Source organism: Balaenoptera borealis (assembly GCF_965194805.1).
Source record: "Balaenoptera borealis genome assembly, chromosome: 8".
NCBI lineage: Eukaryota > Metazoa > Chordata > Mammalia > Artiodactyla > Balaenopteridae > Balaenoptera > Balaenoptera borealis.
The window spans coordinates 62,704,479-62,730,646 of record NC_138865.1 but is presented as its reverse complement, the minus strand read 5'-3'; the positions used below and the strand labels follow the sequence as shown (position 1 = coordinate 62,730,646).

The window sequence follows — 26,168 nt, the reverse complement described above, 5'->3', positions numbered from 1 at the left end:
CCTTATTCTTTGTTTTGCCCATTAGACTTTGAAGATATTTGCATTCAGTAATCTTGCTTTAGATCCTGAAGATTTCACACTTCCTATTATTTGAAAGAAAGCACACAATTCTAGAGTTGAGGGAAACTTTACAGATTTTGCAGTGTAGGTAACTTAAAGCCACTGGCCACATGAATTGAATACTATCAACAATACTTATGAAGACACTTGCAATTATATAATACATTTCTCTCCATTAACTGTAAAATCCTATTCTAGTTGTATTCTATAATGTTTAAAAAATTGAAGAAAGGAGAAATAAATCAAAATCAAAGCAAAAAGGTTCATAGCCACTGGACATTTGATTGGAATGTGATTTTAGAAAACCTACATGCATCCTTATTGACCTGTATTTATTTAAATAGTATCTCAATTTAAAGAAAAATGACTACTTTAGCATTAACAATCATTCATTTAAATATTAGCCTTATGATTTCTTCCACTTATAAACGGACTGAATAATAAATTGCAATACAACAATATAGTATACTATCACATTCTAAGTAAAAAAATGATTATTACTAGCATTTATTGAATGCTTACTACATACCAAGAACGATTAATAATTTTAAATATGTTAATAACTGAACCCCTCAGTGTAGCACTAATTACCTGCTGAAATTATGCCCATTTTAAAGACAGAAAAATTAAGAGCCAAATACTTTAAGTCATTCACCTAAGCTTACTTAAGTAGTAATTGGTAGAATCTGAAAAAAGCACTCTGACAGTGTGACTCTAGAATTTAGCTTTATCCACTGAACTATACTGTCAAAATGTAAACACTGACATTTTGGCCAAATGATTAACAAATCACAAGTTGTGGTTACAGACTAGAAATGTTAATGGACAACTGTCCTGCAATAATTATTTTAAAATTTTCGACTTCCCTGATGGCACAGTGGTTAAGAATCTGCCTGCCAATGCAGGGGACACGGGTTCAAGCCCTGATCCAGGAAGATCCCACATGCCGCGGAGCAACTAAGCTCATGTGCCACAACTACTGAGCCTGTGCTCTGGAGCCCGCGAGCCACAACTACTGAGCCCACGCACCACAACTACTGAAGCCCGCGTGCCTAGAGCCCGTGCTCCACAACAAGAGAAGCCCCTGCTCACTGCAACTAGAGAAAAGCCCACGTGCAGCAACAAAGACCCAACACAGCCAAAAATAAATAAAATAAATAAATAAACAGCAAAAAAGAGTTCTAAAAAAAAATTTATATAAGAGGATATATCTTTCATCTGCCTAAGACATATAAAATATTCTAGAACTTCATGGAAACAATAATGATACATTCTAAAAAATTATATGTGTATATATATTTGTATAATATACTTTTATTTATCTTGTTATTAAATATATAATTTATACATTATTATGTAATATATAAGTATGGGTTATATATACACTCATATGTAATTATATTTACATATGTGTGTGAATATACACACGTATAGTTATATTTATTTGTGTGTGTATATGCACGTATTAATTTATTATCTGATGCTTTGAGTTTCCTTCTGGCTGAATACAGAAGTAGTAAAAGGGCATTTAGATTTATATAATTTTGAAGGCACCGGTAAGCACTCAGAAAAGGAGGGAGAAGGTTCAAGAGAACAAGGAAAGAGTGGACAAAAGAAAGAAATAAATAAAACAATGTCTTTCTTGAACATATTAAGAGAGAAAAAAAAAAAGTACACAGAAGGGCACTCTGAAGAGCAGGCACAATGCCAAACATAAGAAGAGTCTTCGTGAGCTGCTAAGATGCTGTTTTCTTCTCCACCACATTGATTCAGTAAGATACGGAAGCCTCTGCAATCACAGAGCCCAAACTCACCAGGAAAAGAAATTGGTAAAATATTTCCCTATCGTTGCCTTCCTTTGTGGGACACAAACATACTCTGAAGAATACTCTTTTCCTTTGTTTTTGTTTTTTTTCTCCCGCTCATTGGTGTACAGATATAAATCACAGAATTTGGGGCCTGAAAGGGAGGTCTCTCTCTCTCTCTCACACACATACACACCTACATACATATACATATGTGTATATATATATGTGCGTGTGTGTGTATACATATATATTTATACATACCTGATATATATAAAAATATACATATACACATATGCATTTATACATATACATAATATACACATATATATATACATATACATACACACACACACACATATATATGACTCTAGAGTCCAGTTCTTATCCATTGTGATTGTGAATTGGGAATCCCTTGAGGGATTCAGTCCTTTTTATTATAGGCTCCTAGCAGTTTGTCCTATTTTATGTTTTGTACTGACTATATTTTGTTGAAATAAAATTAATAAATGGGGAAACTCCCAAAAGATCACCCAAAAAGTTATAATAACACAAATCACCTCATATTCTCCTCATTTTTTAAGGTAAACTAATTGAAAATTGTGTGACATAAGATTTATTGAAATTGTATTGAAAGCCATATTTAAGTTTATTCTTATCGCAGGGAAATATTTCAACTCCAGTCTTTCTCTAAAGATGATTTTTCTATATATGGTCAGATGATTTCTATGGAAGCTTTTTTTTTTTTTTTTTTTTTTTTTAACATCTTTATTGAGCTATGGAAGCTTTAATTCATTTAAATTTGAGAGACTTTTGGGACTTAGGCATCGATGATAAAGTTTACATTTAAAACTTCATCATTTTTACATGCACCCCAGTGTTCATAGCAGCACTTATTTACAATAGCCAAGACGTGGAAGCAACCTAAGTGTCCATGGACAGAGGAATGGATAAAGAAGATGAGGTGTGTATATATATACATACATATACATATATACACACACACACACACACACACACACACACACACACACACACACACACAATGGAATATTACTTAGCCATAAAAATGAATGAAATGATGACATTGCCAGCCACACGGATGGACCTAGAGATTATCATACTAAATGAAGTAAGTCAGATAAAGACAAATACCATATGATAGCACTTATTTGTGGAATCTAAAAATATGATACAAATGAACTTATTTACAAAACAGAAACAGACTCACAGACATAGAAAACAATCTTATGGTTACTAAAGGGAAAAGGGGCTGGGGAGAGATAAATTAGGAGGCTGGTATTAACAGATACACACTACTATACATAAAACAGATGAACAACAACAACCTATTGTATATAGCACAGGGAACTATATTCAATATCTTATAATAACCTATAATGGAAAAGAATCTGAAATATATATATCTGAAATATATATATCTGAATCACTTTGCTGTATACCTGAAACTAACACAACATTGTAAATCAACTGTACTTCAATAAAAAAAAAATTAATTAATGGAAAAAACCTTCATCACTTTGATAATATAGTTTATTGGAAATTTTAATAATAATTTTTCCTTTTAAGAGAATTGACAGTAATATTTGAAACTTCTATATTTACTGCTTTTAAAGCAATCTTAGCCATATCAGTATTCTATATTTATTTGCATTGTGCTTCTTGTCTCTTCGATTTTAGTCTCCATTACTTCTGTTTCTTGTACTCAAGTAGAATAATTAATTTCTTCCTAGTAAACCCATACTATATGCATGACCCGTGAATATAAATTTCACACACATTCAAAGAAAAGGAACGAATTGTACTGTATACTCAATATCATTTTTATATTGTAGGAAAAAGTATTAAGACTAGAAATCTATAAAACATGGATTCTAGAACTACCCTTTCCTCTAGGGAATTTTTTAAGCTCCTGGTTTTCATTCTCAGTGTCAGTAAAAATGAATATGTTGAACACAATGTTTGAAAGGTTCTCTACAGTTCTGAAATAGTAATAAAAAATTTATTTATAATCCACTATTCCTTATGGTCCTTGAGCCCATAGGTATAGGTATTTATTTTTATGAATGCATTAAGACTAATACTGCATACAATTTCTTTACATAAGAGTTAAGGGATTGTTCCCTTCTGGTATGTTTATGTAGACGTATTTTTAAGAAGCATTAAGTACATCTATAGTCCTTTTTAATACATTTGTCTAATATTTATAAAGCAACTAAGTTATTAGACCAGTATTCATGGTCACTATACAGTTATTTTCCTCTCACTTCCCACCTGGTATATTAGTATTATAAAACAAGTTATTTTGAAAGCAAATATTGAGCTGTAAGACCATAAATGTTTTATATTATCTTGATGTATAAATGTTCTTCTTATAATTATTAAACTTGGAAAAATCTTATAATAAACACAATTAGAGATGTTAAAAACAACGTTCTCTAATGGACCAAACTTATTACTTATAGCAGAGACAGAAAATTGTGAGGAAAAAAATACCTGCTAAACTTTCAGGTTACAGCAGTGTAAATTACCCATTATCACAATGCATAAAACCACAGCCTGCAAAATTGTCCAATTTTTTACTTATTACTGATATTTAATATTTTGAGAGTTAAATAGATGAGAAAATAATTTTATGAAGTCATTTTTAACTCAGACCTTTTCCTCTCATTTTTGACAACTTATTCTGCTATGGAAAGTTCAGATATCATACAGGATTACTCTTGTATAAAGGTATTTGCTAATACAAGGCTAATACGCTTGTTTTATTGTATTAGCCTTTTTTATTATGAAAATGCAGTAATCTTAATCTCTGTGAAACAGAACATTACTAGAAATTCCCCACATATTTGTAAAACAAAAACAAACCAAACAATATTTTTGGCCAACTTTACCTAAGTTTTCTTAGCGTTCTATGTATTTGTTATCAGTCTTTTCATTTCAATAAACCTGGCTGTCAAGCCAGTTTAATGTAGTGAAACGATACCAATGGACATTTGAAAACATCTTATGATTTAGAATATATTTTTCCTATTCACTATGGCATATCATCCTTTCCAAAACGGTATCAATACCTCTAATTTGTTTTGTAGTAACCCAAGGCACAGAAACCACAAGTGATTTGCCTAAAGGGCTCACTGAGGCAAAAAGAGGCATAAAAGAGACATGAGTTGAAAAAAAACAAAGTAAAATGACTTCATTCAGTTCCTAGTAGGTGTACTTCTGAAATATACAAAATAATTGGTAATTTTGCACTCTGTAATGACAATAAAGCAGTTTAAGAAAAAAAGAAAAGAAAAATAAACAAGGAAGGGCACTTAATTCCATTAGATTCCTATTCACCAAATTTTGCAAAAGCTCCAAGAAAGGTGAAAAAGTGTTGTTCCATCCTGGTGGCAGGGCTGTGAGGGGGAGGGAGGCAAGGCATGTGGAAAAGGAAGTGTCAGGGTTGTACGCCTGGCCAGAGAGAAAGAAGTAAAAGCCTGGTTGCATTGAGACTTGATTCAATTCTTTGCTTATCCCTTTTGCAAAAGTTATTTAAAATGGGAGTCTAAAAGCAGTGAAAAACATGGTCTGAGAGTAACACCATCCCATCCATTAGCGGTCACATTAATACTGAGGATAAATGCTTCTTTGGCAAGAACATTTCTTAAGTATTAACTAAATCCAATAAATAAGGTAATGTCCCTTTTAAGAGCTAGTATTCATGGTTTTCAATTTAGGTAGCACCTGGAAATAAGTTTGGGTAGATTGGAATAAGAGATGTATGCCTATTTAACACAGATCTGGCTAATGCGGTTAATGAAGGCAAATAAGAAAAGGAATGAGTCATTGGGAAGAACAACTTCACTGAGAATCTCTTTTATGCCAGGTATTATGCTAGGTACTGTGCATGTATCTTACTCAATTCCTACCACAGTTTAAGTTTTGCATGATTTCCATTCAGGGTCTGCTATATAATTTGTGGGTTCTAGTGCCAAATGAAGATGCAGGGCCCCAACCGGGGAAGGAAAGTCAATGTCCCCTTCCCACTGGCTTGCCACTCCAATCCATAGTGGACTGATGACTCAAGGGGATTGCAACCTTCTCACTGGAATGCACTCACTACCTGGATGAGGGTGGGTGAGAGGTCCCTGTTAAATCATCTGCCGACTGTGGAGTGTTGCTGCCAGCCTAGGTGTGGTATGGCCACTGCTCTGCCGGCTCCATGTAGCACATGTTCAATCCCCTCCCACGCTGCACCCATACCTAGATCCCCAATGAGAAAAGAGGGCAGTAGTGGAACAGGGACCTCCCTGCAACTGTCACCCCCGGTGGAGGGTGGCAGCAGTCATATAGTAGGGTCCATAGAAGGAAAAGGTGAGTCGAGAGGAGGCAGATGAAAAGCCATGCAGATCCCAGGGAGACAGGAAGTGGGAGGTGGAACAGGGCCTGGGTGAGGCTCTAAGCACCCAGAGAATGCTTTGCTTCCCTTAAGACTTTACTTACTAAACAAATTCAAAGATAAAATTATTATGAATATCAAGATCACAACCACAGATCATCAAATCCTAAATGCTAAGCACAGGACCTTGTGTGACTACACTGTTCACACGCCCATGTAGTCAGCCCAGTTTCCATCGTGCAGATGGAAAAAGTGCCCAAAGTCCTGTTTGTCAGCATGAGAAAAAATGCGTGTGTGTGCGTGTGTGTGTGTGGTTGTGTATGAATAAGGGTGGAATCAGTACTAATTTTAGTTTTTTTCACTATGTCTAATTGCTCCTATATATTTACCACTTCTAAAATTAATGAAGATATTTTACAGTATACTCCTTATATTTCATCTTTTTGGAGTAAATATAAAGGAGTTAGGAAAAGAAATAGATATAAAGAATATAGAGTTTATTTTGGAAGACTGATAAAATATAAATACCTTTGGCCTACCTAACAAAACTCTCTTCTATCAGCAAATAGGCAATGATAAATCTATATAAATATATAAGTATAAACATATTTTTTTTTCTCAAGTTATCAAGCTCAATGTTGACTACCATATGCAGTTCACAGGAAAAGTTATAAAATGGAAGCTAATATTTTAACTTCTCAAAAATATTTTTCATTATACCTGCATATATGTTTTCATGTGGAAATCACTTATTCAGACTTAGTTTACTATTATCATCATCTCTGGTCTAGTATGATTCAAAAAGAAGTGAAATCACATGTCTAGAAGCACTCCACAGAAAATAGTATGATAAGTAGAGAATTACAGTTTCTACAAAGCCACTGAAATAAAGAAAGCTCAAAAACAATGTTGGATTAAAAACAGGTTGAAAGGCATTAAACAAATACACAAATCAATGGTCAAATATTCCTCAGAAGAGCATGACAGAAATAATTTAAATAATTTCTATGTTCGATTTCACATTTATATGAAAATTGTTTTAATCTTATGATTTTAAAAATACTTTTCCCCAATGAACTTTTAACTTTCCTATGCAATCTCTCAGTGGTAAAGCTATATGAGACTTGGCTCAAATATCACCTTCTCTTATTTACATTGGCTAACAACCTTTCTCCACATGCAGACTAGGTAAGTGCTGCTTCCCAGTGCTTCCTGGGAGTCCTTTACACAGCCTTCATTTAGCATTCCGGTGTTAAATGATCTTCAACCTCTCTCCTCCTCGTAGCTCTCAACAATTTCTGAAAAAGATGAATCTGTGTTCTTTGTTTGCTTGCTAGTTTCTGTATCATCTGTGTTTATTAATATGTCTAATACACACTAGAATTTCAACAACTGTAACTAGCTCTAACCATGAAGCTAACCATATTTGGTAGAAAGTGACTTTTTCAATGTAAGAAAATCTATCAGAGCTACTCCCAGAGCACAGTAAATATTTGCCATTCCATACCTACTCTTCACAATTTTAGTAAAGGTAGAATTTCTCATCTGCCATGTAATTAATTCTGTTTTCTTTTTGACAAAAAAGGGGCAATTTTTTAACAATTAAAAGCAAATGAAACTAAAGAGAATATGTATTATCTCTATACAATTTTTTTTAAAAATTAAAAGCAAATAAATCTAAAGAGAATATATATTATCTCTATACAAATTATATACTTTCATAAAATTATAATATAAATATAACTATATTATATATTTTATATATTATGTATCATATATATTCATGTTATACATTATAAATTTTATATATTGTATGTATAAATATGTTATATATAAAGAGATATAATAGATATATTGTCTATATATAAACACATATCGAACTATATGTATATATATACATACATAATATACATATACATATATTACACAGATGTGTATATTATATTATATATAAAACTTAACCTCAAATATACATATTTTTAAAATTCAAATGAACTTTATATTTACATCAGAATACTTTCAAATTGTAATTACAAAAGAGGGACTAACTGGGAATGTGAACACTAACAGAGACATTGTTTCTTACAGAGCTCCTCAGCAGTTGATATTTCAGAAGGACTAAGAACAAAGCTTGATATTTTGCAGATACATGAGATCACTACTAACCAGTTTCCAGCAATGATTGTGATATCAGAAAAAACAAAGATACTTCCTAATTGCACTCCACAAGCTTTAATATTGTCTAATTAATTTCCTGATGTACATTTTGAGTTTGCCTGTGGTTGGTGACCCATTTTGTACCTGAATAATGCATTTTATTTCTCAAATTATGCTCTTGATACTAATACCTTTCATTTACAAACTGAAGCATTAGTCAAAGACCTGATGAATGGTACTTTCCAGGTGAGAATAGTCAGTGTTTTCAGCTACAGATACAAGCCCTTAGCTTCCTTCACTCTCCACTAAGGGATTAAGTCTTCAGTGTTACTCAAGCCTACCATGATGGACTTTCTAATGATTGTAGGGGGATCTATGTGTGTCATGGTTTGAATTATGTCCTCCAAAATTCATATGGTGAAGTCCTAACCTCTAGTACCTCAGGATGTGTGACCTTATTTGAAATTTAGTTGCTGTGGATGTAATTAGTTAAGTTGAAGTCATCCAATATGACTGATATTTTAAAAGGGGAAATTTGGACATAGGTATGCACACAGAGAGGACCCCATGTGAAGATGAAGGCAGAAATCAAGGTAATGCCAAGGAATGTGAAAGATGCTAGCAAACCACCAGAGCTAGGAGGTAAGAATGGAACAGATTCTCCCTCATAGTAATGAGAAGGAAGCAATCCTGCCAACACCTTGATCTCAGACTTCTAGCTTCCAGAATTATGTGACAATAAATTTCCTATTGTTTACAACGCTCAGTTTGTGATACTTGGTTATGGCAGACCCAGCAAACTAATATGATGTGTAACTTTGCGAACTCCCTGATCTTGGCCCTTCCTGATGGTAACATGGTTCTACTCATCTAAACCTTCATGAAGCATTGGGATCTGAGAGAGATATGTAGTTCCTTGGGGCTTAAGGTTTCAACTTTTCTACATTACTAGTATGTCCTAAACATCGAGTTAAGCCAGATTATTTTCATTTTTGAAATCAAAATTAATTGTTTTGGTTGTTCTTTAAAGGTTCATCTTTGTTTTGTTTCATTTTGTTTAAGAATATGATATAAAACTAATATTCAATATGTATATCAAAATGTAACAGACACTTTCAGTTTCCTATCATTGTTACTTATTTGAGTCAGTGTGGAAAGGACTGTGTAGCCTGGAGTGATTCTAGTATTAAAGCTTACTTTACATATTTATGATAATAACTCTAGGCTACCATAAATCTTGGTAGATCATCAAGAGATCTTATCTGCTTGAGGTGCCCTTGATTCCCTAGGATGATTATGAGGAGGCATTGGGGCTGCTGGTCATGTACCTTACACAATGCCCGTGGAAGACAATGGAGGACACTACCTGAGACAGAGAAGCTACAAAAGGTAAATCTGGTAAGTTCCAGAGTCCCTGATGAAGAGAAATTACAAACCAAAAGAGCAGTTGACTCTAAACTGAATTTTGGATTTCCTACAAGTGTGACTTACAAATGAATGGTCTCACATAAAATGAAAAAGGAAAAAATATAAAGTTGAGGTAAGAAGGGATAAAGGAAAAGAAAGCAGGAAAGGAAGCAAGATTAATAGCAAGTAGACTAGAGAGAGCCTGTGAAGGAACAAACACTCAGTGAACAAAGAAAAAAATGGAAGAGTTCATAGGAAGGGGTAATTATTGAATAAACGGAGGTTGAGTAAGGTAGAAAAAGCAAAATCCAATTACTTAAAAAATCAAGCTAAGTATATAAAAGGAATCCTGTTATCACTCTTGTACATTTCAAGTGTTATCACTCTTGTACATATCACTCTTGTACATTTAGAGAATTATATACTTTCTATTAAGCTAGGTAGTGAGTTCTTCTTGGAGAGCAGAATTGGTGTGTGCGTGTGGATGGGAGCACATGCAGATGTGTACATTTATGCGTGTGTGCCTATTTTCCTCTTTGTAGCCTCAGCCTTTAGGCAAATTGCCTGACATACAGAAGTGCTTAATAAATTCTTGTTGAATGAGTCATCTTTGGTTAGCAATTCATAGTTATTTATTTTGTTCTGATTTGCAAATCATTAGAAGAAATGTTCTTAATGAAGTATCTGGAAGGATCCACTAATCCAGAAATAATACTCTGCTCTAGAGCATTAGCAAAAAGAGAATATGACAGTGGGGGCTGGATGAAATCAAATCTCTTTCTAGATGTCTCCCATTTCCCTTTTAGTTTCTTACAAACAGAGCTCCTGGGCCACCAAAGAAAAGTCTGGCACTTGAGTAAAACAGTACAACAAAGCATCACTTTTACTAAATCTGTTTGTCTCATATTCAAGCCCTGAAGGTTTGCAAAATATGCTTCCAGCAGATGGCGTTTTGCAGAGTTAATAAAGATGTTCACATCTCCAGTGTCTTGTAATTACCTTAAGAATTAGGAAAAGGAAAATAAAAAAAAAAGGAATAAATTTCTTCTGTTTCCCCTCCTTTTTAGTTTCATTATCATAATCTGTATCCCATTTCAATTTCCATTACTTTCAGAAGAGTACAACAGGACAATAGGCAATGAGAGAAGTCTGTAGTGGAGAGACAATTTAATTGCTCTGTTAAGAAAGAAATTCAGTTCACACAGAACAGGGCCAACCTTTTCCATTTGATCTTACAGCTCAAATGTCAGGTATGCCATACGTTTTATGTTATTTGAAAGAGCATAAATGGAAACAAAGACTTTAAACATTCCATTCTGCCTCACTATCATTTTATCCATTAAAAAAAAAATCCTCAGTGACATTTAACAAACTTAAAACAAAACAGTCCTCAGGAATATGTCAAGGTCTCTACAGACTACTCTAGTGTATGTGAAGCTGGTTGACTGTTTTTAGTCAAATTCATTGAAGGTGTTGTGTATTAAATTGTTGGAAGCTTTTCAGAATTCTGGCTCGCAAAGCACACGGAAAATGAATAGTGTGGCTACTGTGGGTGCCTTCATTTGCATATCAATGCCGAGAATTCTGTTGGTTTCACAGAAATGATAGTGATTGAGGTCTAGGAATGAAAGTGAGTGGTTTGGATATACACAGCGGTCAACAGAATTCTCTCTGCTTGCATGCCAACATTTCAAATGATTTTCCCAGTAGGATAAGATGGGTCCTTCACTGTTTTGTGTCCTCTGAGGCAGCATTATGGGTGTCTGAATAGGGCTAAAGATGAGGATGTTTTGAATTCCCAGCCAACGATTTTTTTTTCAGAGAAAATAATTCTCTGCCAAAATTTCAAAGCCCAACAGCTTGAAATCTCTGTCTCTTTTCCTTTTTGGTTTCACTTCTTTTTTTAAAAAAATCAAATTAAATAAAATATGAACATTTTTGTTCAAGAAAGCCAAGTTATGAGCAATAGTTTACCAAGAAATGGACAGATTTTTTTCTTATTATATTTCACTTGCCAAAAAGAATATTGCTATCCATAAAAATCTACAGTTCGGTATAGACATTATTAGTTCTGTCATAAATGTGAAAGAACATTGGGAAACCTTATGATAACTTTTCAGATGATATCATAATTCAGTCTGGGAATCAGTGTGGTAGAAAACCTAATACATGGGCTATTTTTAAATCCTTAAAATTAAGGAAGGGCACAATTTGAATCCATATCTCATGGGTGATATTGGCAATATCATGGGTGATAAAATGGGTGGTACTAGAAAAAGGTCTCAGGGACAAATCAAATGTTTTACCTTTAACTGAAATAAGGCCTATATGCATTCTTCAAATTTCCCTTTATTCATAAATAACCATCTAGAATGTAAGCACCATGAAGGCAGGATGTAATGTTCTCTTCACTGCTGTATCAGCAGTGCCTAGAATAGTACCCGGCATATAGTGGGAACTTAATAAATAGTTGTTGAATATAGGAATAGGTTAATGACTAAAAGCCGACCTGGAAAGAGCTTCCGTTTTTGAACACATAGCATTAATGGACACCAAGGAGGTGGTTCCCGTATGTCCTTTAGCTTTAACCATTCTCCCAAGTTCCAGTTACACTTTGTCAGCTGCACCAGACGTGCTAGTCCCTCTAAAAAAGTCACATCAGTATGTCTCCAAATAAATTCAGCATCTCTCCTACCCTGAACATTGTCCTTCTATCACTTAATATAAACACTCTTCCTTCATTATTTTTTGATGCTCTGAATATCTGCCTTAACTTTGAAGGCTACCTCAGTGACTTTCAGGCATGCTGTCCTCCATGTCCCCTTACCCAGGCCCCTTCCTTCTCTTGCTCAGAGTTTAATTTCTTCTTCCTTAGGTCAGGATTAAACACAATTTCTAAGAATCTTACCTACCTCAAACTTTCTTCTCTTCCAATCCATTCTATATAAGAAGAACGGATGTTTGTGTATGTGTGTATTTATACATTTAATTGTCTTACTTGCTTTCCCTCTCAAAACTCTCAAGAGTACATACATTTCTACTGTATTCCTTAGCATGCTATCTAAGGCTTCAAGACAAGTGTTGAGGCATATATCCAACTGTTTTAAGGCATATATTTCTATTTGTAATGAGCCTCATTTCTTAATACTCCCCAAACACAAGATGCCAGGCTTTCTTCTCTCTCTTCCTTTGCTTTTGCCCTTTCCTCTTCCTGAAAACCCTTCTCCACTCTGTTATTCCTCTGAAAATATAATTCAGTCTTTAGGCTTAATGACCTTAGTTCAAATGGCTCCTTCACCATAAAGCATCTCAGAAGGTCCTGATTAGACGTTTCTTCTGCCTTTGAATTAGCATAATTTATATACTTCCCTTATGAAACTTATCATATCCTGCCCCACATTATAGAACTTCGCTTGTATATTTCGTATCTGTTACTACATTCAAAATTCTTGAGGACACTAATGATGCCGTACACTCAACTTTCCAGCTCTTGCATATAGACCTGCTTATAGCAGGGACTTAATTATTGAATTATTAAATTAATCTAACCACTTATCTTCCATAGAATGAAGCTCAATGTTTATATCAGGCATTAAAATATTTAATTAAAATATGATCTATTTTTACATTGTCATTTTGTACTTAAAGGTTACCTATTAATGTCAGTGTGAATATAGCAAGAGTTTTGCCACTTACAATTTTTAGATTATTTAAGCTAAGCTTGATGGGAGTGAACTTAACACTTTCTCGGTACCTAAGGAGTGAGAGGCACTGGTTAATATTACATGATTTTGTTGATGCAATCATTACCAGTGCAGCAAAAATAACGTAGACAGCAACATAATTTCTTCATTGGAATGAAAGTGTTCTAGAGCCTCAAGACTCAATTGATTGGAGAATTATGAAATATCCACTGTGATATTAGCATTCATTAAACACTGTGGTCAAGACCATGTTAATAGTTAGTATAGACTAGTGGTTCTCAAACTTTAGCATTCATCAGAATCATTTGTCTTGGAAGACTGTTAACACCCAGATTACGAGGCCCCACCTCCAGGGTTTCTGATTCAATAGGTCTATAATGGGGCCTCAAAATTTTGAATATTTTGCAAATCCCCAGTTGATGTTGATGCTGCAGGGACTTCACCTGGAGAAGCACTAGTCTAGACTAAGCAAAAAAGATGGTACACATTATTATAATTCTTGGTACATGTGTGTTAATTAAGGCTGATGAAGTCGACTGGACCTATAAGGTAAAACCAGCATCAAATGGGCAAATATAACTGAGGTGTCCCACCTAGCACCCTTTACCATCAGGTTCCCTCAGCTTCCACTTGCACCAAATATTTGAAACCTAGAGGTTAGCACAGGACAAAAAAGCAAAATCACTGTAGCATAATGGTCTTTTCTATCTTGCTAAGAACTATACTCCAGTGTAGCTCTGAGACACAGAAGGTTCTCAATATTTATATGTACAAGAATGGATGAAATCAAAAGTAAATATGGTGCTGAATTATTTGATAGTAATAATCATAGTAATTAAGAGAAGCTGAATGAAAGTATGCACCATTATTTTAAAAGACCTAAGGAAGAGTAACTCTCTTGAGGAAAAAGACTGCACGTAAAGCTGAAGCTTTTCCCTTGCTAGGAATCTTCACTGAATCTCTGCAGTGGGATGTGTCTTGCTAGTAAAGTACCAAATGGTAACTTCTAAATGCTAACATCTGGCTCTGCATGTCTTTGTTAAAGACAGTACATGTTTCCATTAAGAACAAGTATTAACTCTAAAATACATGAAGATCCCCCTCACTCTTAGAACAATTATCTTACACAACCACTTTTTAAAAGAATCTATAAGGAACACATTTAGGGATATCAAGAACATATTGTAAGAATAATCTGATAGCATTTGCTGGTCCCAAAGCGTACAAGTTTGATTTCTTTTTCTTGACATATATATCTTCTCCCACCTTCCAGATTATAAGTGACATATATTTTTAGTTCATCGATCTCGAGAATTAAGTCCTTAGAAGGCAGGGATTGTTTATATGTACACCTAAAATCAGTTTAAGAAATTATCAAACTTGCTAAAAATTTAAGAAAAAAATATAAGCAGGAAAAATTAATATTTAATACAATCACTCAAGAAATTTAAGTGAAGACATGAAAACTCCTGGAAATGCACCACTGAATTTCAAACCTATATTTGCTGTGAAATAATAGTTCTTCTGAATATTTTGATAAATGTTTTAATACGTGCTTAACTGTTGTTTAAGATCAAAATCTTTTATTTCTTGGATCAAGATGTAGTTGAGTGGAGAAGGAGTGAATACTAATGTTTATATCACAGCAATAATAAGAGTCAAACTGAAATACATATTAATTATCACAACAGATTTCTTAGTTTGGAAGATCAATAACTTACTATGGAAAGTCAGAAAGTTTCATTATGTAGGAACTTTACTGTGTTTTTCTAATTTGTGAAAACAAGATTATAATAGTTGAGTCAGTTCATTAAAACTATTTTAAGGCAACATACATTATTATGTGTGTATATAGATATAGATATATGGGTATATATATAAGTACAGAAACATTTAAATTAATAATTAAACTATTTTAAATATATCTTTTATATTGTCAGTGACTTTAATTTTCTATCTATCCCTTGCTTTCTCTCTCTTGTTTTCTTTATTTAACAATGAACATGTGTTACTTCAATGGGAAACAGTTTAAATATGTGTGATAATTGATTTAATTGTAGATTATTATTAAGCATTATACTTCACTAGATTGCATTTTTCTTTTAAAAAGCCTCTAAATTTCCATGACCTTACTTTAATAATGCAGTGTACAAGGCAACAAAAAGTCCTGTGTGAAATAATTTGGGTGAGCCAAAATGTACTAGGACTACTTATAAACAATCATCACTGGACTCCATTTCCTAACAAAAATCCCCATGTTGCACAGCAGAAAGATTCAGTGCATTAATGAGTACAGCTTGCTGCTCATTGCAAAACGGGTGGTTATGGAAACCCATTTGACCATTAAGCAGTACATGTGGAGAAAACTAAAATTAGAAGACACTTGGTGATATCACTTAAGCCTATTTCTGGATTCCGGCAGGAAAACAAATGCAGGCACAATACAGAACTGCCAAATGAGGCAAACACCAGCTGGTCTGAAAGCCAACATTCATGAGCTCTTAGTTTCATAACATGTCTTACATGGGAGAAAAATAAATTGTCATTAAACTCTCATATCCACAGGTGACTTCACTTTGTAGATTATATAAAAATAAATGCTTTCCAACAATATCTGCATACCTAAATAATTAATGAGTTATTGCTCTTGAAAATTTAATATGAAAATGACCACAGCAAGGCCACTTAAAAGATAAGTAGATTAAACCTCATGTTAGTAGACTGACATATATCTTTGATATTATTCTAGTATGTTTATTATTCTAGTGCATTCCAGTCTCTCAGAGTCTATATTTGTTCTCAAGCATAATGGCTGCAGCAAATAGTCTACTTGGAACTGGAAAAGGAGTGTTGTAATTAAATGTGAGTTTCTACTAAACAATCACGAAAACTTTCTTACCACCAATAGTGCCTTGGAAGTCATTTTTAAAACAGAGCATTTTCAAAACTCCGAGGTTTCTTTCTGCAACCCATTTTATGTCCCACCTCTGTCTATCTAGGAGATAGATATGTCTGCACTCTACAAAGAATTCCAGGGAACTAAGTCATTGCCAAGGCCATTTGAGAGGTTGAATTGGCTCAAGCTGGATGCAGATTTAATGTAACAAATCAGCCTGACTGTATTCTAGTTCTTGGTCTATCTTTTGGGCTTGCTAAGTCATTCAGACCTGGGAAAGATTCTGACTTACTAAGAATTTTTAGAAGGGGTCCCTATCTTCACAGCTAGACTTAAAATGTATGGCTTCTGACAGGAATGCCTGGAAAATAATCATTCACTTCTCTCCATCAATTCCATGTTATCCCAAGGGTTTGTTCAACAGATGGACATAATTTGCATATTTGACTACCACAGTTTTCTTAATTGCATTTTCCCAGCATACTCTATTATATTTGCAGTTTATTAGGTTTCCCTTAGAATTTCACTTTGAAAATCATACACAACATATATTAAGTTATCATATTTCCTACATAGTAGACCTCCTTGCAAAATCTAGCACTTGGAAGATTTAGGCACTTAGGATACATTGAAAATCTATTACCATACATTAAGCTCAACTGTAACATCTCTCAAAAGTATTTAATATGTCTATTTTGTTATAAGCCTTCACATTTTAGTTAAAAATATGTCAAAATATATTTTTATGTCAGAATATTACATAATTCAGTAGCTGTGTACAGTATTTCAATTTTTAATGTTAATTTTGTCTTAAAATCTATTGTCAATCTCTAACAAATGCCTAGACCATTCATCATTAGAAACTTAATTCTTTTTCAACCCAGAAATTTAAAAAAAAGATCCAAAAGAGAGCCAAGAAAAGTCACACTGCCATTAAGGGGGGAAGCGAAATGATATGTCATTACCATTATGATTTTAGTTTGCATGTGGGACCAGTCTTCTAAGTACAAAATACTTCTAAATAAATAAAGATCTTACCTTAAGACATTTCTGAAGAGGGCTCACCATATTAAAAAAGCTTGATTTTTAAAATATATTTTAAAAATATGCACTTACAACATTGTTGTATATTAATTATAGGGAAGAAACCAAGTACTCTTTTGCTATTTTTAAGATCTAGTCTCTGATTCTCAAATAAAAACAACTGGCAGTGGAGCAATTTTGTATTACTTCACATGAGACATAGAGTTGTTTTAACATTAAGTATCAAAAACGTGTACTTTTCTTTAAATGTATAAAAATTCATCAGGATCCCCAAAGAGGCCAATTCACTTACATTTATGGGATTAATATGAAGGTAGAAAAAAAATTATTATCTAAAAATAGTGGATAACAATATATAGCCAACTATCTTACATCTAGAAATACTCTTCTAACTTACTGTGTGAATTGTGAGCTTTGAAGGAACAATTAAAATGGGATAATTCAGTAGTGTAGGTTCAAATGTAATTATTCTTTAAACTTTATTCTGGTGACTATCTACAGAAGCAGTACATCCTCCTACAGAGGATTCTGAAAATCTGGGTGGCAGTGTGTTTTTGTTTTTGTTTTTGTTTTGTCAGAATGATTTAGGGCAATACAGGAACTTTAGTAGGGAGAGCCAGGGAAGTCTTGCAATGTGTAGGACAGTCCTGCACAACAAAGAAGGCTGTCACATCCTGTATGGTTTTGAACTTCTGGCCTGGCATCAAGAGGAAGAAAATATATATAGTTACTTGAGCCTAAACCTTAACACTCTTTGGCATATAAGCATAAAGAATTTTTGCACACTGAATCTCCACAAAGTAATCTCTATCTAAATTAAGGAAAGATTAAACTTAAGAAAACTTTCTTTGAACCAATATTTTTTTCCATTAGACATAATCACATTACCTACATGGGAATCTGCTCATGATGTTTGAATTGCAATAAAATAAATCTGTATTTATTAAAGACATTCTATGCATAGATGTAGGCATCTGATTATTTTATTAGGTTGTCATACTAGCATAGCCCAAACATTAATAAAGTAAAATCAACGTAATTATTTTATTATAAATTTCTCACCCTTTATTTCTCCTTTATGTTATCATTGTAGAATTCTATTCATGTAGTAATTTTATGTTTCATTTCCAGATAGTGAAAGAGAATTATAAAATATGTGCTAAAAAATAAAATGCAATCTAAAAAAAAAAAGTGGTTATGAAGAACTTAGGGGCAGGACAGGAATAAAGATGCAGATGTAGAGAATGGACTTGAGGACACGGGGAGGGGGAAGGGTAAACTGGGATGAAGTGAGAGAGTGGCATGGACTTATATATACTACCAACTGTAAAATAGACAGCTAGTGGGAAGCAGCCGCATAGCACAGGGAGATCTGCTCGGTGCTTTGTGACCACCTAGAGGGGTGGGATAGGGAGGGTGGGAGGGAGACGCAAGAGGGAGGAGATATGGGGATATAGGTATATGTATAGCTGATTCACTTTGTTATAAAGCAGAAACTAACACACCATTGTAAAGCAATTATACTCCAATAAAGATGTTAAAAAAAAAAAAAAAAAGAAAATGCATCAGTTCTAGTAGGGTTGAGAATAGCTGTTATAGCAGAATAGTAATAAAAGTTTGGACACCTTATTATGCATTATCGTGGCTGAGACTTTAGTGGTGTGAGTCCATAGGAAATAGGATGACTTTTGAGTCCAGAGAATGTTGAAAATAACAGTTAAAATGCTATGAAAACAAGAGCTCCAGGATAGAAATGTGAGAGTAAATATGTAAAACTGTAGAAGAAGAGAATAAAAGCTGCGACAGAAGAGCACATAATGAAAGATTATTTATGGTGTTAAGTAGGTAAGAAATTAGCTTCTCTATGATACAAGAAAAGTAAACTACAGACCTACATCCCTCATGAGAATAGACATAAAATTAACAATATCATTTAAGAATGCTATAACAGTACAAAAAATGTGAAAAAGATAATAAAACATGACCTGGTGGGTTTATGGTTTATGGAATTTAAGATAGGTTTGGCATGCAAAAATCTACCAATATAATTCATCATGTTAACAGAAAAAAAAAGAAAAAAGAAATATGATTGTCTCAAAAGATGCATTAAAAGTATAACAAAAATTCAAAATCCACTCATGATAAAAACTCTCAGCAAAATATAAACAAAGCAACTCTAACTCAAAAAGGAATCTATGAAAAAACTTTACTTAACAGCATACTTAACAAAGAAAGACAAATGTTTACACTCTAAGGTCAAAAACAAACGAAGGAGTCTGTTTTCACTACTTATACTAAACATTGTACTGGTGTCCCAGCCAAAGTAATAAGGCAAAATAAAGTAGAAGACACACAGATTGAAAAGGAACACATAAAACTGTCTTTATGTGCAGACAATATGATCATCTACATAAAAAAATAAAAAACAAAAAAGAAACTAAAGAATACAGAAGAAATCTAGATCTAGGAAGTGAGTTTAGAAAGGTTTCAGGATACAAGATTGATATACAAAAATCAACTTTATTTCTCTATGCTAGCAATGAACAATCAGAATTGAAACTACAAAACAATATAATTAAAGAAAGAATGAAAAATGAAATGCCCAGAGATAACTAACAAAAATTATGCACATCATAGTATACCTGTACAATGGACTACTACTCAAAAATAAAAAGTAACAGACTTTTCTATACACAACAACATAGGAATACCTCAAAATGATGATGAGCAAAAGTAGCTATGCAAAAATGCAGTGCATACTGCATATTCTGATTCACATAAAATTCTAGAAAATGCAACTACTTTATAGTGAGAGAAGGCAGATCAGTGTTTGCCTGAGAACCACAATTTGGGAGGAAGTAAGATTATAAGAGAGCACAAAGGAATTTTGGGGGATGATGGGTATATTCATTATTTTAATGTGCATGGTTCACAGATGAATACATATGTTAAAATTTATCCAAACTGTACACTTTAAATAGAGGCATTTTATTGTGTGTCAAGTATACTACAATAAAGCTATAAAATTGATTATCTATGAAGGTAAATTGGTAAGAGGTCAGCTATTTATCATAACTAATGGTGAATGAAACCATGGTTGTATTTCTCATTTGCAAATTGACTCACCTTGTTGAAAGTTTATTTAAACACTGTTTTCACGTTTGCACTGAACTGTAAGACTAAAGAAACTAATGAGAGAGGAAAAATGAGGCTCTGGACTTGAGACTACGATCTGTGAAGGAGAAAATCTGAAAAGATGAGCCAGTTTAAAAATAATATGATTGATTTATAATAAATATTGTTCTATCATTAGCTTTCAAATTGCTTTTTTTTTTTAAAGATCCCCTCTGCCTGGTGTGGCAGAATTGGGGCAAGGAGCAGGATTATTTTTAATTCTCTATCCTCTTTTCAAAAACAGAAGTGTTGCTCTTCATTTGCTTGATTTATTTTAACTCCCATAAAAAATTTCGTCTTGGCCAAAAACGTTAGGTTGAAATGCTGAAGCCATTTGACTATACTAGGCCTAGTGAGAGATTAGAATAGAGCAGTATCTCATTTGAGATACATTTCTGTATAATCAATCAATTCTCATAATAGATTACGATATGGTGATTCAGATGGATCAAATCTACAAAAAAATATTCATTTGTTCATGCAACAGAAATATATGAGTTCCTACTATGTGCCAGGCACTATGCTAGATCCAAGGATATAATGATGAGTGCAGTTTTATTTGAATGTTAGTGATAGGAATTGAATCAAAATTTATCTTTGTATTGCTGATTATAACATGCTGCTTCTTTAGTATTATGTACAATCAATCAGCTTGAGGACTTACCTGATTTAAAAGAAGAATTCTACGGCTTGGATAGAATCAATGGATATTTTTCTCTCTGGTATTGAAGAAACAGTACAATTTACCTCTAATTAGGTGAGCTGATGACTACATATTTTATAAAGTTGCTACTTCTCTCTGGATGTGATCAACAGACTGACATAACATTTCTCAAGCAGAAAATAGACAGAATATGCAAAATGTCACCATGTCTATGCTGGGTTAAAAAAATAGAGAGTCAGAAAATGGTTATGTTCCAAAAATGTAAAGTTTAATAGTTGATACAAATCTCTGACTCTAAACTAGGGCTTCTGTTTTCACAGCCTGAGGCAATTCAGTTTCCACTGTCCCTTTACACCTTATGAACAGTTTTGCCTGATACCTTTCAAAAACCCAAGGATATTCACTCTTGGGAAGGAAGTTATTCAAAGAGAATCTTCTTTAACGTCATGTTTATTTCTCCCTGAAGTTACTGCTTTGAGGATAATAGTTTTCTTTGATTATGAAACCTGAATGGTTTCCACATTTATATTCTGCCTTGTATAAGCATTTGGCCACAGCTGTAATGGCTAGTGCTTTTGAGACAAGTTTAATTTTCTTTTCATGTTAAATGGTAATGTTTTTATGTTTATTACTTTGTTTACTTAGTGTATCACAAAATCTACTCTTGGCTGTGGAGGTTTGATCATAATATGCATTTTATTAGTCAGATCTCGTATTCCATAATAGCCCAGACTTAGGTTTACTGTTTTAATTTGAGTCCTCAACAATATCCTCCCACCTGTACAATTTCAATAGCTCCACTTAACTGATTTTCAACCAACACTCTCTACTCTCTTCCCTGTAAGATCTACCCTTCAGACTGCTGCCACCACAATTCCCTTCAGAAATCCCGTAAGATACCAAAAAAAAAAAAAAAGATATATATATTTTCTTCATCAATGCACATACACATAGTAGTAGTAATAACTACAAATACCTGGCATATAAACCCTTCACAATCTGGTCCCCACCACTAATTTCTGACATACAGAGAGCCCTCAATCATCATTTACTACTAACGACTTTTTTTCATTGTTGCGATCTTGGTATCCCATTCACACTTTGAGCTCTCGATGAAGAGCAACCTCTCTGTGAATCACTACTTGGCCCTCCTTAGAGGGTTAGTCATTCTATTCTTGCATTCTCAAAGTACATCAATCTTTCATGTCCACTGTGCCTTCAATGAGCTCTCATATTTGTTTCAAAGCATCCTCATTAAGCTGTGATCTCCCTCAGAGCAGAGATATTGATTAATGCAATTCTGCATCCCTGTGCCCATCACCATGCCCTGTACACAGTAAATAGTTAATAAATATTTTTAGATACAGGATTCTGGATGCATCTTTACAAATACAGTGATGTGCATGGCAAGAGAGGACAGCCGAGCAAGTTTCTGTGGACGTTAAAGAGGTATGAGCACAGAGATCTGAGTTTATGGTCAATACAGATTTTCTTTTTCAAACCAAAGCTGGTTATGAGATTGAACAGGAATAAAAATCCCTCTTGAATTCTGGATATGAATAACGAATCATCCCATCAAAAGGAAAAATTAAAAGTTTGTTTCAAACTAGTTCAAACTGTAGAGCCTCTGTTGAAAATGCAGTGGTCCATATGGATAAGGTTAGTGGAAGTGATAGAAGTTCAAACAATGTTTAAAACAGGGAGAAAAACTGTTTGCTGCTTCTAAATTGAACAATGATTTTAGAATGCTTTCCCCTCTTATCAGGGCTCTACTTTTATAAGCATTCTGCTTTCTAGGTGATTCTATATTGACTTGTCTAAGCCCAAGGCATAATCTTTTAGACTCCAGACATGTGCTATAAGTCTGCTTGACAGTTCATTACACAATTTGTTTTGATTATCAGTATATTGGGAAACTCTTCTCATCCTCCTATTTCTTAATAATTAATAATAAAAATGAAACAATTTATCAATGAAAGCCTGTTAGAACATTAACACAGTATACCTGACCGTCCAAAGAAATGTTATTTATAATTATGTCCTAATTTAGGGTTTGACGTTTTCCACTTTATTGAAAAACATACTACCCTAAACATAGTGAAAAATAAAATGGGATTCCATCATAACCCAGCTGAGAAAAAAATAGATTCCTATAAATTCTGGACCAGTTTTCCTCCTAGGATACATTAGTTGTATGTTGTAGAACCCTGTGTACAGCAGAGATATCATTAACGATAATAAATATATATCCCTTTAAGTACAGATAACTTGAGGTTTTGATGTAAAGTCATACGGTACATACTTAATAGGATAATCAAAATAATGAATAATTTGAAATATTTAAACAATCATGTTACCTATGATTTCCTAAATATAATCATAATAATACTTTCAGTAAAATTATTGCTTACAAAGAGCATAACTGCCTGCTCAGTTAATATTCACTAATAGCCTAGTATGTGTAAGATAAGCTAGGTGACCCCACAGACACTGAACTATATATACACACATATATATATATACTAGCTCTTTTCTTGCATTACACACTTTGATAGAAAAAGGAGTGGCTTGTTTTTTAAAGGTATGTGGTTAGTACAGTTTTGTTAGATGTGTGAATGAATGCATGAACAATGAAATAAACAAAACATGGATAAGAGATAGTCCTTCTAAATGAACTTATTTACAAAACAGAAACAGACTCACAGACTCAGAGAACGAACTTATGGTTATTGAGGGGGGAAGAGTGGGGGGAAGGGATAATTAGGGAGTTTGGGATTGACATGTACACACTGCCATATTTAAAATGGATAACCAACAAGGACCTACTGTATAGCACAGGGAACTATTCTCAATGTTATGTGGCAGCCTGGATGGGAGGGGAGTTTGGGGGAGAATGGATACATGTATATGTATGGCTGAGTCCCTTTGCTGTGCACCTGAAACTATCACAACATTGTTAATCGTCTATACTCCAATATAAAATAAAAAGTAAAAAAATAAAGAAAAGAAATAGTCCTTCTACCAAGGCATTTAATCTGGTGGGGTGTGTGTGTGTGTGTGTGTGTGTGTGTGTGTGTGTGTGTGTGTGTGTGTGTTGAGGAGGGATGCGGGATGTGGCAGGGACTTGGATGAGGCCGTGAGATTGATCAAGTAGATGAGGCAGTATATAAAGGGTCCAAAGTTAAGTGAACTTAAATAAGGCAGAGATAAGATCAAGTCAGAAAATCAAAAAAGGCTTCAAGAATGAGATATTTGAAGAATTAAATTTTAACAGATATTACAAGCCAATTCAGTGATACAACACTTTCTATCAAAAAGCAAGCGTTGAACATTAAAGCAATATGAACCACGTTAGGAAATGGATACTCCGTATTTTATATTTTCTTTGGTCTAGTGAGTATCCTTCTCACGGATCCTGTCTTCTAAATCTACGAACAATCATGTGGCCACAGTAGTAGTTAAAAGAATAACCTAAGTTTGAAACACAACTATGCAAATCACTAGGTATATACGCTTTGGAAGTTTATTTAGTCTTTCTAAGCATAAGTCTCCTTATCTATAAAGTGGAAGATTAACATTTAAACTGACTTGATTGTTTAAAGGATCTTCTGCAAAATGCATAAACAACAGGCACAGACTTAAACCTCAAGAAAGTGTAGCTACTTTTCATTTTCTTCTTCGTCTCTATGAGCATCATTTAACAATATTTCTGCTGTAGGTTATTTAGTTGCACTCTGAAAGAATTAGAGGGTTTTTTTTGGTATTGTTTTTTTTTTTTTTTAATTTTTTTGGCAGCACGGGCAGCATGCGGGATCTTACCTCCCCAACCAGGGATCAAACCTGCGCCCCTTGAAGTGGAAGTGCGGAGTTTAATCACTGGACCACCAGGGAATTCCAAGAGCTAGTTAAGATATATACCTTTAGGCAGTTAATACTGGTAGATGTATTGTGAGCACAAAATAAATACTCATTAACTTAAGGGATACTCTGTAGACACCTAAAACTGTACTAAGGGGAAAGATTTTTTTGCATGCATAAAATGTAACTGAAACTTTATTAGAAGATTAAACATTTTTCATCTTTGATTAAAAGGTGTTACAGAAATTAAAAGTAGTTTCATTAGTCATTATTGTTAATTGGTCTTATTAATGAGAAACCTATATACCTAGAGGGACAATAGCGTCTCAAATTTCCATGCCTAAATGGTATATTCTGAGTTAGACTTCATAAAGTTGCAACTTGAACTTAGTCATTTCTGATTAAGATCCATGTTTTAGAAAATTGAAAGGAATGCCATGCATATTCTCCTCCTAGATAAATTAAAATAATAAGATCCCTATTAAAACTCTATTAATTCCCTGAAAAGTTAATCCCCAAACAGTAATAAGTTGGGCACAACATCTATTTCTTTAGAGTAACGTTTAAGCAATGTTTTAGCAAAATGTTTATTTGCATAATTTACACACACATTACCATGTACTGTGAACATTTTATGAGGCAACGTTTCATGGATTTAGCATTATTCCCAGTTATAGTTGCTGTCACATTTGTGTCATTTCCACAGATGTTTCCCCCTAAATGACCTAACATTATTTGTGCATTTAATGTTGGTTTATAGGGTTGTAGAAGTAAAAAAATTCACATATCTCACTGTTTTTCGTATTTATTTGTATTCTGTCTTGGATGCTTTCCCTGGAAGCCAGAGGAGAGGGAGAATAGGGCAAGAGAACGAAGAGGATTGTGTTCCAGACAACAGAGGAAGGGATACAGCAACCACATAAAACTCTAGGAGGTGATGGGGAGTGGTAGAGAGTGGAGACAAACAGTAAGGGTTAATAGTGTCAAGAGGAGG

The 26,168-nt window shown here is 33.8% G+C and overlaps 1 protein-coding gene and 1 long non-coding RNA gene across 2 annotated transcripts in view; one reads left to right on the top strand and one right to left on the bottom strand.

Annotated features, from left to right (window-relative positions):
- Window positions 1-26,168, bottom strand: part of PTPRD (protein tyrosine phosphatase receptor type D) — a 2,142,992-nt gene that overhangs the window by 1,769,213 nt on the left and 347,611 nt on the right. The gene's annotated exons all lie outside the window — the stretch shown is intronic.
- LOC309633238 lies at window positions 2,648-25,086 on the top strand. The gene is made up of 2 exons (XR_014247399.1): window positions 2,648-24,385; window positions 24,416-25,086. It is a non-coding gene; the product is annotated as an uncharacterized lncRNA (long non-coding RNA).